This window comes from Ictidomys tridecemlineatus, chromosome 8 (genome assembly GCF_052094955.1).
Source record: "Ictidomys tridecemlineatus isolate mIctTri1 chromosome 8, mIctTri1.hap1, whole genome shotgun sequence".
In the NCBI taxonomy this organism is placed as follows: domain Eukaryota; kingdom Metazoa; phylum Chordata; class Mammalia; order Rodentia; family Sciuridae; genus Ictidomys; species Ictidomys tridecemlineatus.
The window spans coordinates 30,949,803-30,965,179 of record NC_135484.1 but is presented as its reverse complement, the minus strand read 5'-3'; positions in this window follow the sequence as shown (position 1 = coordinate 30,965,179).

The window sequence follows — 15,377 nt, the reverse complement described above, 5'->3', positions numbered from 1 at the left end:
CAACACTTCACAGTGCTGGCTCAGTTTTCTCATTTGTCAAATATGACAAACGAGACCTATCTTAACACTCATGAGAAAAATATAGACCATGAAATGGCTTTTCAGAATAATGCTGAATTCATCCATATTTGGAGATATTTATCCTAGAAATAAGAAGGGAATGTGGTGAGGTGACAGCTAGCTTTAAATATTTAAAGGGCTCTCATTCAGGGATATGGGTCATGTATATGAATGTAATATACAATATACAAAGACCAAAGGAAGTTATAAGGGGGATAGATTTCAGTAGAAAATAAGATAATAAATGTTTGGAAACCAGACCACTGTGGGTGAATAATGGATTCTACTAGTCACTCAAAATTTCAGCATAACAAGGTGCAATCAGGCACCCAGTATGGCTTAATCCAAGTGGATATTTGAATTCCCACTGATATAATTATCATATACAAGGCCTTAAGCTTCTTTTTTTCTTGTAGTTAAAATGCAGAGTGATACCTCATATCACTAGTGATAAATTGAAGATGCACAGTACAACAGAGATAGCATCTGGAAATGCTCACTAAATAAATTACAGTAATAAACTAATTATAAGAAGGAGATCTAGCAAAGTGATGGCTTTATGCCTTCTGAGGCTGTACACAATCTCTCCAGGATTTCTCAGCCCCTCTGGAAGGGACAGATTAATGACTTATTGATTTAGACCTTTTCTTTTCTTCTTTTGGGAAAAAAATCAGGAAATAATATAAATATTTATGTTCATTAAAATCTTTAATAAGTCCATACTTTGTTTAATTTTTCTTTTGTTGGCAAAAATGCCCAAGAAAACGTTGGACATGTCACCATTTTCAGTAGTAGTATTTAAATTCATAAGCATGATCACGTTGCCCTTTATCAGGGATAAACATTACCAGGGAAAAAACTGTGCCTTTCTTTTCCAGTGTTATCATTATATTAAACACTGGATTTCTCCTTATTTAAAACACAGACTATGAGCTTGTCCACTGGACTTGCTAAAGTGTCATTGGTCATTTACCTTCTCAAGTTAAAATAATCGTCTAACACTCCCAGTCTAATGGCCATCTTTCTCTTAGGAAAGTTAGTTTTACCAGTCTAGACTAGTCAAATATAAGCCTTTTGAATTATGACAAATAGCAATTGCTTTCTGCTTTGAAAGTCTCATAGGCAAGTAGATTCGAATCATAGTTACATAGTTTCTGTAAACACAAACTATGAAAGGTTTACAGAATATCTTCTCAGTGGTGGAAATCCTGAGGCTTGACCCACATGGGACATTGGGCATCATAGCAATGCGAGGGATTTGCCCTCCCATTGATTCCATATGGTCAAAATTATTAAATTCCTCTTTTTATGCATATATGTGAACAGTGCATGTAAATTTAGAATTATCAAATGAAATTACTTTTGAAATTTTACCATTTAAAGAAATTACATAGGAACTATTTTAGAAGTAAACAACTACACCTAATATATAATTTTCCACAAATATTTCTTATTCAATGTACATATTTTCTTTTAAGAAAGTTATGCCTAAACCACAACTATTAATCAGGACAAACTACAAAAGTTTGGATTCAGTTCCTTTTGTTTAGGAAAAAAACAAAAACGCTATGGTATAGCTGACATTGAAGAGAGCACTGTAGTGCACAGGTCCCCTGTGTGTCACTTCATTTGAAACTCTTGTCTATTCTGTAAAGGAAATAGAGAAGAAATTTTATTACCCAATTTTTTGTGTGGTTTTTACAATTTTTTGTATCTTTTACAAATTAAGAAAAGAACAGAAATGCCAAGCATTTAGGTTATACACCTCCCATCACTCAGCATAGGAGGCAGTAAAATGTGGAATCAGAAACAGTGCTTCCTGCCGGGCGCCATGGCACACACCTATAATCCCAGTCGCTCAGGAAACTGAGGCAGGAGGATCCCAAGTTCAAAGCCAGCCTCAGCAAAAGCAATGCATGAAGCAACTCAGTGAGACCCTGTCTCTAAATAAAATACAAAATAAGGCTGGGGATGTGGATCAAGTGGTCAAGTGCCCTGAGTTCAATCCCTGGTAACCCCCTACCAAAAAAAGAGAAAGAGTTCTTCCTGCTTCAAGTCTCATGCAATTTCCATTCACCTTATTAGTTATGCTGTAAATCACAGTGACAGCAACACCCTTTGGAAATATAGACTCATTCTCCTTTTTACCATTCCTATGAAGGGCAAAGTTGTTCACAGATGATCAACTCACTTATATCTGACAACATAAGTCCTAGATAGTGCAACTTTCTTGCTTGCTAAAACACAATTAACCATGTTTGTTATATTAAAAATGTGTCTACACCAATTGTTAAGGAAATTGCAGAAAATCAAGGTTGGGCATAGTTTTTGTGCTATTAGCACATATCTTAAAAATCAACAGTTGCTCAAGAAGACTGCCTAATAGTCTGAAATATGGAAAACTTAAGCTGAGTACTTTGTGAAAACCTGGATGGTTTGTGACATGAATAAGGCTGAGTCTCTGGGTCTCTCCTGAACCTGGAGAGATCTGAAATTTATGTGTAGAAAACTGAGGAGACAAGATTTCAGCGGTATACATTATCGTTATATTTATAAAATATGCTTATATTTTTAATAAAACCCTCTTCCCTAAATATGTGCACTATTATATAACTCAAAAGTCCATTTTCAGGAGGTTATTTCTGTGTCTTTGAGTAAGCTAAACAATTTTAAGACATTAGATATAGATTGGTCCTACCTTCATGTTGTCTGGTTATTTAACCAGAGTCTCTAACATCTTCCTTTCCCTCTACTCCACATCCAATTCCTCATAATAATTCCTTTAAACTTATCCATTTTAATTTATTATACTAAGCTAGCTGTCAGATTTTTTTTACTTATCTTCTTATCTCCACAATGAAGGTGCCCATTCCACACATAACTACCAGAAAATTTCCTTCTGAATTACAACTCATCTTACATCCCTTATATTCCAAAACAGTCAATGATTCTCTATTTGTTAAAAATGCCGATTTCCCAGATGTATGCTCTGTTTTGGCTACTATAACAAAATGTCAGAGGCTGAATATTTTTATTGGGAAAAAATGTATAAATCTTTTATCAAACTCGCAGATAGTAGAGTTTGGGATGAAGAAATTTTAAAAAATTAAAAATAAGTAGAGCTAAGGGGATGACTCAGGGTTAGAGCACTAGCCTAATATGTGAAAGACCCTGAGTTCACTCCCCTGCACTGTAGGAAGAAAAAGAAAGAAAGAAATAGAAAAAGATCAAGTAAATAAAAACTGGTGCATAGTTAATGCAAAAATCATGAAAATGACCTGACACGATTGGCTGAAATTTCGGAAATGCTCTGGATTTACTTCTTCAATTTTTCTGTATACACTCTGTTCAGTGATGGAAAATCTTTCCCTGTACAATCAGTATTCTATGCACTCATCTGCTTAGACAATTATAGGCCCATTTCTCTCTGGAAAGTCATTGCTCTTTATCTAAGTTTCAGCTCCTCCTGTAATTCTCACAAATGCACTCTAGCCCAGGTGATATTTCTGAATTATTTATTTTTTAACCTTTATTTTATTTATTTATTTTTTTATGAGGTGCTGAGGATCAAACCCAGTGCCTCACACGTGGTAGGCAAGCCCTCTACCACTGAGCCACAACCTCAGCCCCAATATTTCTGAATTTTTATAGCATTTTTTCAGTGCTATTTAATGTCTATCACTGCTTACTATTCTTTTGATCTTTAATTTATATCTTATACTAATACATAATTTTGTATATTTATGTCTTGTCTTCTTAAAGAGATTAAGGTGCTGGAAATCTGAATATCCACATACAGAGGAATGAAAGTAGACCTCCATTTTTCATCATAAATGACAACCACTATAACAACTCAAAATAGATCAAAGACCTAAGTGTAAGACATGAAACTTAAAAAAATAAAACTGTGAGAAATACTCTAAAACATTGGTATGGGAAAAGATTTGGTGGTATGGAGTAAGAACCTCAAAAGCTCAGGCAACAACAAAAATAGATAAATGGTATTATATTAAACTAAGAAACTTCTGCATAGTAAAGGTAACAACAGATTGAAGAGATGACCTATAGAATGGAAAAAAATATTTGTAAACTCTTCATCTGACATGAGCATAACATCCAAAATATATAAGGATCTCAAAAGCTTTAACAATAAAAAAGAAAACAATTAGATTTTTAAAATGGGCAGATGAACTGAATAGTCACTTCTCAAAAAAAGATATACAAATGGCCAATAAATGAAAGAATGTTTTATCAGAGAAATGCAAATCAGAACCATACTGAAATATCATTTCACCCAAGTTAGAATGTCTATTATCAAAAGGACAAGGAAAATAATAATAAAAATATTAGCAAGAATGTGGAGAAAGAGTAACTCTTATATGCTCTTGGTGGAAATGTAATAGTAGAGCTATTATAGAAAAACAACATGGTGTTTCTCTCAAAAGTAGAACCACAATATAATCCAGCAACTCCACTATTGGTATATATCCAAAAGTATGTAAAAAAAAAAAGTCTTCATTCCATGTTTATTACATCCATTAGTCACAACTGGTAAGATGTGGAATCAATCTAGGTGACTATCAATAAATTAATGGATAGAGAAAATGTTATAAATATACAACATGGAATATTATTCACCCATAAAAGTAACAAAATCTTGTCATTTATACCAATATGAATGAGCCTGAAGGACATTTGTTAATTGATTCTAAATCTTGAGAGAAATTTAACTTTCAACTCATATTCATGAGTTGAATGAATGACTGATTCTAGCGCCATTGATGATACTTCTTTCTCTTGGAATACTTTCAAATCTTTGTCTGATCTAGGGACAGATTATGGAGATTTGGGTCATTTTGTTGTTTGGATCGCTTCTACAATTCAAAGTCCCTTGGTTCCAATAAACATTTTTACTGTCTGAATATGCCTTCTCCCAGGGCCTCTGGTATGTATGTGTTTTCACATTCTTATGTACTGAAAGGACATCTTTCAGATATGAATTTATTTCAGGAAAAAAAAAGTTATCTGAAGACAATAAGAAGACTGGATAAAACAGTCTTCTTTTACAAAGAGAATAAGGAAACTTTTATTTCTGTTTGTCACTCTAACTTGTATTGGTTCACCTAACTTTCGGAATAGAATCAAAAGGAAGCCTTTGGGAATTCCCCTTCATTTTCCCAGTCCCTAATTCCAGGAAAGGTACCAACCTTTCATTATGTTGAAATCAATAGAAATTAAACATTTTGTTATCAGGTGTGGTTAGTACCTTTGCTTCATATACCTATCAGGAAGCAGAATTGCAGATAAGATTATTTGAAACAAGGTATTTGTATGTAATCTAAATGACAGTTTGGAATCATTGCAGGATTAGAAGGTTGAGAGTCTGATGTTTTGTATTAAAACTAATATAACTTTTTTTTCTTTTAAATATGTAGAGGAAATTTTTAAAGGAGATAAGAAATCTTGGAATAAAATCTCTAATAGTCCCCCTCATCTTTGTTTCTATTATTTATTGTAAAACCTCCTCTCCATTCCCATTATCAGGATCTTGACTCTGTGAGCAAGAATTGTTACTACAGTTTCTGGAACCCAGTTCTCTAATCCTAGCATTCAATAGCATTCGGTGGACACTGTAAACCATTTAAGTTGCCTTAGTCTTCGCTTCCATTAATTAAGATACTTCCACTGTGCATGCAGAGCCAAGGCAGACAATTAAAACCTTCTTTTACTGTGTTTTATTTTATGTTCCCTATTTTTAACCAAAACCACTTTTCTTACTGTATTTTAACATGAGCAGTCTTGTGATATGAATCTTGGATGTCTCCCCAAGGCCCATGTTACAAGGCTTGGTCCCCACAGTGGAGATGCTGGGAGGTATGGAATCTCTTCAAGATGGAGCCCAGTTGGTGGCCTTCAGCCATTTGGAGCATGTCCCCTTAGGGGATCATGGGATCATGGCAGCTTCAACACAGCTACCAGCGCCCCTACTTTTCCTCTCTGGCTTCCCATCTGCTATGTGGTGAGCAGCTTGCACCATCTTGTACTCTCACCATGATATGCCCCATCCCTACAGGCTCCAAAGCAATGAATGGGGCAACTGACCATGGACTAAAATCTTAAAAACTGTGAGTCAAAATTCACCTTTTTCTTCTTTTGAGTTAATTATCTCAGATATTTTGGTACAGTAACAGTTGACTAACAAAATGACTGATTCTAGTGCCATTGATGATGCTTCTTTCTCTGCACTGATATGTACTGCTCTGATATGGAATGATTCCTTACCAAATCCTGTCCTTCTGGCTCAAGGGCCTTGCCACTTCTGTTCCTTTCTCTGAGCTCTTAATGGACTTATGGTCTACAGCTGTTTTGTTGTCTTTAAATTCCTACTCTACTTTCTTTTCCACTTGGAAGATCCTTTTCTTCCTCATATCTACAAACATATAACTACTATCTCTGACTTTAGCTTAAGCTAAAGACCTGGATAGAGACCTTCTATAAGCTCCCACAAGCTTCAACACAGCTGCCAGCACCTGTCGTGTTTGAATCCTGCCTCTCATTGTCACATTACAAATGACTACCCATGTGCTACATAAGTCTATCTCCTTCTTTTGTGCACTGGATCCCAAAGACATTGCTCTAGAAGTCTGTTCTTAAGGCTTGCTTATAATTAATTTTTCTTTCTGTATTGAAATAAATACAAAATACAAATATACAAAATACAAAGAACTCTCTGAATCTGACATTATCTTCCAGTTCCTATCCTAATTCTCACTTTGAATTCACAGTAAAACTCTTTTACAGAAGTTGATATGATCCTTGTGTCACTTCCTTTCCTCTCAACAGGATTTACCCCACAACTTCACTGCCTTGTTAAGGTCACCACTGATTGCCACATTACTATATCCAGTAATTGATCCCCAGTCCCATCTTACATGATATCCTGGCAGCTTTTGACAAACTGCTACTAACCCATTCTTGATGCAGTTTTTTTTCCCCCACAATCTCTTGACTTTCCTCTTTCCTCGTTTTGAATTTTGTTCTACTTTGTACTATTTTTTTTTGGGGGGGGGTGGGGAGAGGGTTCTGATTTCTTATCACCAACCCTAACTTTTTACACACATCAGTGTATGTGCTGTGGAGCCCAGTTATGGAAATCTTGCTCCTATTTACACTTATCCCCTAGGTGATTTTATCTATGACTTTATATACTGTCTGTCTCTACATTAGTGACTCACAGATTTATATCTCCAGCTCAGACTTCTCCCTGAGCTCTAGGCTCCTGTGTCCCACAACAGTCTGCTGGGAGTAGAAAGTCATATCAAACAACATGAACAAAGCAGAAATCCTGACATTCTCCTCCTGCTGCCCTTGGACCTGCAGCTTTCCCTATCTTAGTTAATGATTTCTGTAATATTAGAGTTGCTCGCACCCAAGTCCTTGGAGTTAGCCTTGCCTCTCTCATTATCTCTCACTCTACACATGTTCAATCAGGTGTTCTGTCCCTCCTCCGTCTCTGGTGCAAGTCACCATGATCTCTGGCCTGGATTACTCCACTACCCTCCCACCTGGTTTTTGTATTTTACTTTTACTTTTACTTTTACACAACATCAGTGACTGAGCCCATTAAAACCTAAGACCCATTAGTCACTGCTGTGCTCAAAATGTTTCAGGGGCTTCTTATTCCACTCAAAGCAAGAAGCCAATTGCTTATAGAGCCTACTGATTCCAACAGGTCCTGCTGCTTTTTCCCATGTACATTTTGCTCCAGTTGTGTTGACCTATTTGCTGTTCCTCAAGTATATTTCCAGGTGCTCTTCTATTTCCACTACCTACGGGGACCATTATAATTGTTTAGTCCCGAGCCATTTTCCTTTAAAATTTCCTCTTCCACTCCATCCTTCAAATTACCATCAAGTTTATGCATTCCTAACTATTGAGTCCTTCATGTCTACTTGATTCTAAAACTCTTCAACAGGTCTTTCTCTTAGCTCCAGGAGAAAGTCCAGAGTTAACCTGTACTTCAGTGATCTGGTCCCTGCCTATCTCTCCAGTTTCTTTTTTACACTGTCCCTCCTTAGGCTGCCTTCTTGCATCCTCCCCCTCCTCAATATATTGGACTCTGCTTGAAGCATGCTCCTCTTCCATGTCCACCAAAAATCTCCTGATTCAATTATCTGGCTGTCTATAATATTTTTCCTGTCTACCAAAATGGAATTGCTCCACTTCTGGTTCTTGTACTGATCACAGCACTATCACATTCTAAAACTTTTATTTTATGCATTAACTGAGATGTTTCAAAATGCTTAGCGCAGAGGGAGGTATGTTCTTAAATGTTTATTAATGATGTGATAGTAGAGATGCTCTGTTTCCTCTTCTAGACTGAGACCTTAAGAAACTGAACTTTTATCTACCATCACCATCTGGCACAGGGCCTGAGCTCAAGTTGGCATCCCAAAAGTCAACTGACTTCTTAAGATGCAGAAAGAGGCACATACCAGAATGTTTCTGCTCCAAGAAGCTTTAGAATAGGTAATAATAGTAAAAATAATTATAGGCAATAAAAAAAGTAGAAAACCTAAATATCTATTGAACTAGATCAAACCACGTAAGCAGGTACAGGGACAAAGGCTGTTAAAGATGATAGCTCAGAATCAGTGACCCTTGCTTCTTGGTTCAGCTTATTGCCAGGAAATCATATGAGCATCACCAAGTTATGTTTAAGTTCAAGGATACAAGTAGCCAACAAGTCTGTGCTTTCACAGAGGTACACCCAAATTTCATGGCTTCAACGAGTGAAGAATGCCAGGGCTTAGAAAGTCTGACAAGGGTTTTCAGTCCTTTTATTGATGGCTGGTCTAGGGGCCAAGAATATCCCTTGGTCCACCCCAATATCAAGGTCAAATACATCCACACTTTGTTTGCTACATCATCCAGTCTACCCACAATATCCATGCAACAGGACTGGACATGCTTGCCACTTGTCTTAATAGGAAAATGAATACAGGTGCCATACAGGTGCACAGATAATAACAAATGAATGAGATGCAAGGGTAAAGGAAACAATTTCTTTCACCCTCTGAAGTCTTGTTAAAATAAACTGGCAGAGACAAAGTAACTGGAGAAAAGACACAAATTTACATGAATGGAACCCGTCACATAGTGTAATTAGCCACATGCCCAACACGGTTCAGGAGCTTATACACGCCTTTACTTCATGGGAGGGAGGAAGTGGGAAATGAAGACAATTTGGAAAGATTGTGAATTGTTTATTAGGGTTCCCCAAGAGAGAAATGAACTTGTAAAATAGTTCTCTTTGAAATTTGACAGAGTCAAAAGAACAGATATCATCTTGTAATGGAAGACCAGTCAGGTGTGGTTATTATATTCTTCAGTTTCCTTTTCTGAGATAAAGTGGGATAGAAGGCAAGAGTGTTTCCTTTTGCAGTCTGGTCTTAATGCAGGCAATTCCAGGGAGAGTCTCCACCTACACTTGGATGGGGAGAAGCAATACAGGATGAGAGGATATTGATTCTGAACTTCTTTTTAAGGTCTTCAATTTCCTTTAGATCAAATTGCTCAGCATAAAAAAAAAACCTATATTTATAGGGCATCATTTTCTGAGCCTCCATCCTAAAGTGTTAACCACTGTGTTGAGTAAAATGGAATCAAGAAACCAGACTCTACGTCAGTTATTTTAAGAAAATTCAATATACAGATTTGGCTAAACATTGTTTGATGAATGAGGGGCAACATATGAACACCAGATAACAAAGAAAGTAACTGCTGGAAGCTAGCGACTTGCCTGAGAACTGACCCTGAGGAGGTGAGACTCCCACCTTGGAGGAGGTGCACTCTGCAGCTGGTGCTGAGGGTTGCGCTATGAGGCCCCCAAGGAGCTCAGACTGGAATTCAAAACTCTTCTCAGGGCACTGGTTTATGCCAGCAGTTTGGAAGACTAGTAATGATGCTGGGGGGAACTATAGACTAGAATCAACTTCTAATGGCACAAATTGTGGCACCATGCACAATTCTTTGATGGGAAGAAGACTCTGTTAGGTGAGTGGAGGAACAAGTCCTTTTCTTCTTCTAGCCTTTGTTGTTTTGCTAGCGCAAACAGAATTTAGGAATTCAACCAGCAAGGGAGAAATAATTTTAGATCACAAGAAATAATTTTACATACAGAAGAGTGGGTTTGTAAATGAGAAACAGTAGCTTAACAATCAGCACACCAATATAACTGTGCACTATGGAGAAGGAACAATGAATGAAATAAAGCAACACTTAGTCACATGGATTCAGTTCATATCTTTTCTTTGGAGAAGGAGAAAATAGAAAATGTATTGGGGGGTACATAAATTATTGAAGAATGAATGGTTTCTAAGAAAGAAATTAGCTTGTAAAATATTCTGGAATTTGAGTCAAGAAACAGACATCTTGTAGTGGAAGACCTTTCAGGTAGGGTATGATGCATCGACTCGCACTGCTGAACTTTAGAAACTCGAAAGGGGTGATGCAGGATTAAGAAAGACAAGCAGGCTGGCCTGGTGATAAACGCCTGTAATCCCACTAGACCAGAGGCTGAGGCAGGAGAATCGCAAGTTCAAAGCCAGCCTCAGAAAAGGCAAGGTGCTATGCAATTCAGTGAGACCCTGTCTCTAAATACAATATAAAATAAAGCTGGGGATTTGTCTCAGTGGCACAGTGAGAGTGAAAAGAAAAGAAAGACACACAAACATTTACAAAGAGAAAGCTGGGACCAGATGTGACAGCATCCTCTGATGGAGGAACAATTACCTGAGCTGGAACAGCATTTTTATTACATAGGTTTTATCATCAAAAGGTAATTTGTGGAAAAAGTTTCTGCAAAGCAGACAGATTTGAAGGTCGTGACAGTTTTGAGACATCGTGTTATCTTATCATGCCCAGAATTCTTTATTCCCAGAAACTGGTGTCTGAGCTCAAGGTCAAGACTGATATAGTTCCATGCCTTTGCCCAGAGCTCCCTTAGGCAGGGTGTCACCATATCAATTGGGCAACCTTGTCATCCACCTTTGCACACAAAGTTTCCCGCACAAGTGCAGCCACAGCCATGAGGCCATCAGAGACCATAATCCAAGTCACTGCTCTCCATGGTATAAAAAGAAGAAATAAACAAAATATGTATAATTTACACATTTCAAAAGATGCCAAAATTGTACTAAAAAGGAGGTACATGCATATGTAATAAATTACCAAGAGGTCATAAAATAATCTATGAAAATCTTAGGATAGTGATTTTCTCAGGGAAAGGGGGAGTTAAAATGACAAGATGACACAAGAGATTTCTGCTCTGTTTGGAAATTGTTTTTGCATAAGCTGGACAGTGGGTACATGAGTGATGGTGAGGGAAATGTAGGAGAGCCTAAGAAGCCAGGGAAAAATGGCAAGTGAGGAGATCAAGGGCAGGGCCAGAACAAATGAGCATAGAGAAGGGTATTTATTTATTTATTTATTTATTTATTTTAGTGAAAACATTGTGTTTATTAAATGCACTTTGCAGTGCAATAAAAATAGCAGGATACTGACAAAAAGACTTGAGTATATCTCACAGAAATTATATTAATATTGTTAGAAATTGGAACAGATGGTGATCCTCTGAATGGTTTTCAGCCACGTGACATATAGGAGTCTTCTCTGAGTGTTGGAAATATGCAATTCTCGGCAGATGTGGAGGTTACACTGGCATAGATATCTGTATGGTTTATTGAGTAGTAAACATTAAATCATTGTACTGTACTACATGCATAGGAAAACTTAGTAAGATATTAAAAATGAGATTTTTGTATTTTACATGCTTTTCATGTGTTTATTTCATTCATGGTGTTATGTTGTCACTCATGTGATAATAAATACATATATTCAATCATTTTTTAAAATTATATGTTGTCCAAATTTTTCTCAAAAGTAGGTGTATAATGAAAATAGTGATCTCTAGTTTATCATGGAGATTAGTTCCCCACATCAACACAAATGTTAATGCTATTAGTCTTCTATATCAGGCCAAATATATGAATACATATTTTATGGAAGAAAATCTCATTCGTAATTCTAATTTACCTTCTCTTGATAGGTGATGAAATTGACTGTTTTTCAACTATTTCTTATGTGGCTATTTGCATTTTATTTTGAAATGGCTGTATTCTTGTTTTGTATTTTTTGTATTTGTTCTAATTACTTATACATGTCAGCTGAATGAAGTTTGATTCATTGTACACAAATGGAGAACAACTTTTCTCTGATTGTACATATTGTAGAGTCACATCATTCATCCAATTTACTTAGGGTAATAATGTCCATCTCATTCCACCATCTTTCCTACCACCATACCCCTGCTCCCCTGGTTCCCCTCTGCCCAATCCAAAGCTCCTCCATTTTTCCCATGCACCGCCCCTTTATTGATCAGCATCCACATATCAGAGAAAATATTTATCCTTTGGCTTTTGGGGATTGGCTTATTTAATTTATCATGATATTCTCCAACTCCATCCATTTACCTGAAAATGCCATAATTTTATTCTCTTTTAATGCTGAGTAATATTCCATTGTGTATATACACCACAGTTTCTTTATCCATTTATCTATTTAAAGGCATCTAAGTTGGTTCCACAGTTTAACTACTGTGAATTGAGCTGCTAAAAACATTGATGTGACTGTGTCACTGTATGCTGATTTTAAGTCTGTTGGGTATAGACTAAGGATTAGGATAGCTGGGTTAAATGGTGGTTCCATTCCAAATTTTCTAAGGAATCTCAACACTGCTTTCCAGAGTGGTTGCACCAATTTGCAGTCCCACCAGCAATGTATGAGTGTTACCTTTTCCCCCACATCCTTGCCAACATTTATTGTTGCTTGTATTCCTGATAATTGCCATTCTGACTGGAGTGAGATGAAATCTTAAGAGTAATTTTGATTGGCATTTCTCTAATTGCTAGTGGTGTTGAAATTTTTTCATATATTTGTTGATCAATTGTATATCTTATTCTGAGAAGTGTTTGTTCAGTTCATTAGCCCATTTATTGATTGAGTTTTTTTTTGAGGGGAGGAGAGGGTGTTAAGTTTTTTTGAGTTCTTTATATATCCTGAAGATTAGTGTTCTATCTGAGGTGCATATGGAAAAGATTTTCTCCCACTCTGTGGGCTCTCTTCATATTATTGATTATTTCATTTGCTAAGAGGAAGCTTTTTAGTTTGAATCCATCCCATTTATTGATTTCTGAATTTATTTCTTTCACTTTTCAACTTCCTGATTGACGAAAGCACTTGTGGACACAAGCGGAGACCCAATCAGACACTTGTGCTCCTAAGTGGGGGATCCAATAGAGAAAATAAAAGAGACACATGGACAGAGGAGGCACTGATCAATAATATTGAGGAGTGTGTGGATAGGAGATAAGATAAGGAAATTCCAGAGACCATAAAAAGAACAGGTCAAAGCTCCCCCACCGTTTTCTCAGTTCTGGGGCCTCTTCTCTTCTGAGAAATCTATCTCTGCATCTCTGTTGCTTTTGCAATAAACCTACTTCTTGCTTGCTATCTCTATGCTCTGTTCTTCAATTCTTTACTGGATGGAGACAACTCACCCAGCACCCCTAGACAGTAACAATTGCTATGCCATCCTTCTTTAAGGGTAATAAGGCCTCTCTCCTTGTTTTTTTTTTTCCTCTGTATCACAAAAGCCATGCAGTTCTGTTTTTTTTTTTTCATATTGACATCAATTCCTGATTTTCAGGACTGATGGAAGAGTGGCAACGGGCCTTCAAAATACCACTCTCTGAAAGGAAGTTCATGAGGCAATTGCATTTCAAAGTTTTGTGCAACTTGCTCTGCTATTAAGTAAGGGTAACAAAAATGAGGAAGTGCATTTGTCCACTTGATGGTAATACAATTCAGAACAATTTGAACCAAAAAATGACACTCTGTGGCTCACAAAGCTGGAAAGTCCAGGTGAACACTGACTTTACCTGTCTGGATCCCAGTATTTAAGTGACATCTTCAGAGCTCCTTTTTCCATTATAATTGTCCTTGGGCATGGACTTTTTTCAATTTGCACTGAAGATAGCTGTTAGGGACTCCAGATTAATTGTTCCTTTAAAAGAACTACTTTAAACAAATGTGTATTTGAAGTTCTGTTGAGGAAGACTGTGTTTATTTTTCAATTGTTAAATCAATAGTCTTAGTTAAGGTTCTCACAAACCTGGCTTCACACATGTGCTCAGCCTTGCATGAATCTCTGAATGTAGTAGGCCTGGTCTGTGATTGGCAAGGCCTGGACAATATTCCACACACCCTGCAGCCCAAAAGGATGATCCACAACCAGGCTACAAGTAATAAGCTCCCTTGTGAAAGAGGGAGAAGGGAGGCCCAGCTGGGGGAAACAACATGCATTCACTACAGGAAGCTGTAAGAGTTCCTGAGTAGAATCCCTGACTCCCTGGGTCATTGCGGCCTTCTCTTCCTGGGAGAATCAATGCAACCAGGCAGAATAATTTGCCTTGCCTGTCAACTTTCCTCACATCTATTCTACTAACACTTTTTTCATTCCTTCTTAGAAATTTTATTCTCCCACTTAACTTCTTAGACACTTTATCATCTTTTGCAATCTATGTAGATTACTCTCAAATCATTGAGATGTTTAACCAATGAATGAGTTCCTAACCCAGGACTTGAGAGGAAGGCACACATCTGCTAACTAACTACATGCTTTCTTCTTCCATTTTCATGTGATCAAGGTTATAGTTAGATTAGACGTCTCCCAACAGGAGTGCTTTGAAGTAATTGTGTATGTGTCAACTCCAAATGACAGCGCTTTCACTAACTCATGAGTAAAATTCTACAGAACACTAAAATATTTAAGTTTGAATTCTTCTATGGTTACATTGGAAGTATAATTTAAACAAATATTTTTATTTCATCTAATTGGATCTGTAGAACTACTATGTCCCAAGTCAGAGCCAATATTCGTTCTGGGCGCTGCCTAAACCTCTGTTCTTAGTGATTTTCTCCCTTCATTCAGCTCCAGGAACTGAGCTATGCATTAGAAAGTTATCAAAGATGAGAAAATGTAATTTATATCCTCAAGAAACCCAATTTAGTGGTAAATATATGAAATGTGATGATTTGGCAGGAACACAAAATAGCTGCTTTTCATTTGGTGGTAGTACTTTGTCTTTAGTATAAGTGCCAGGGTTTTGGTTCAGTTGAGCTAGGGTCAAGTAATAAGTTAATAAGGAGTTCTCTACTTATTAGTTGTATCCATCTTTAGGGAATCTGTCCAGACC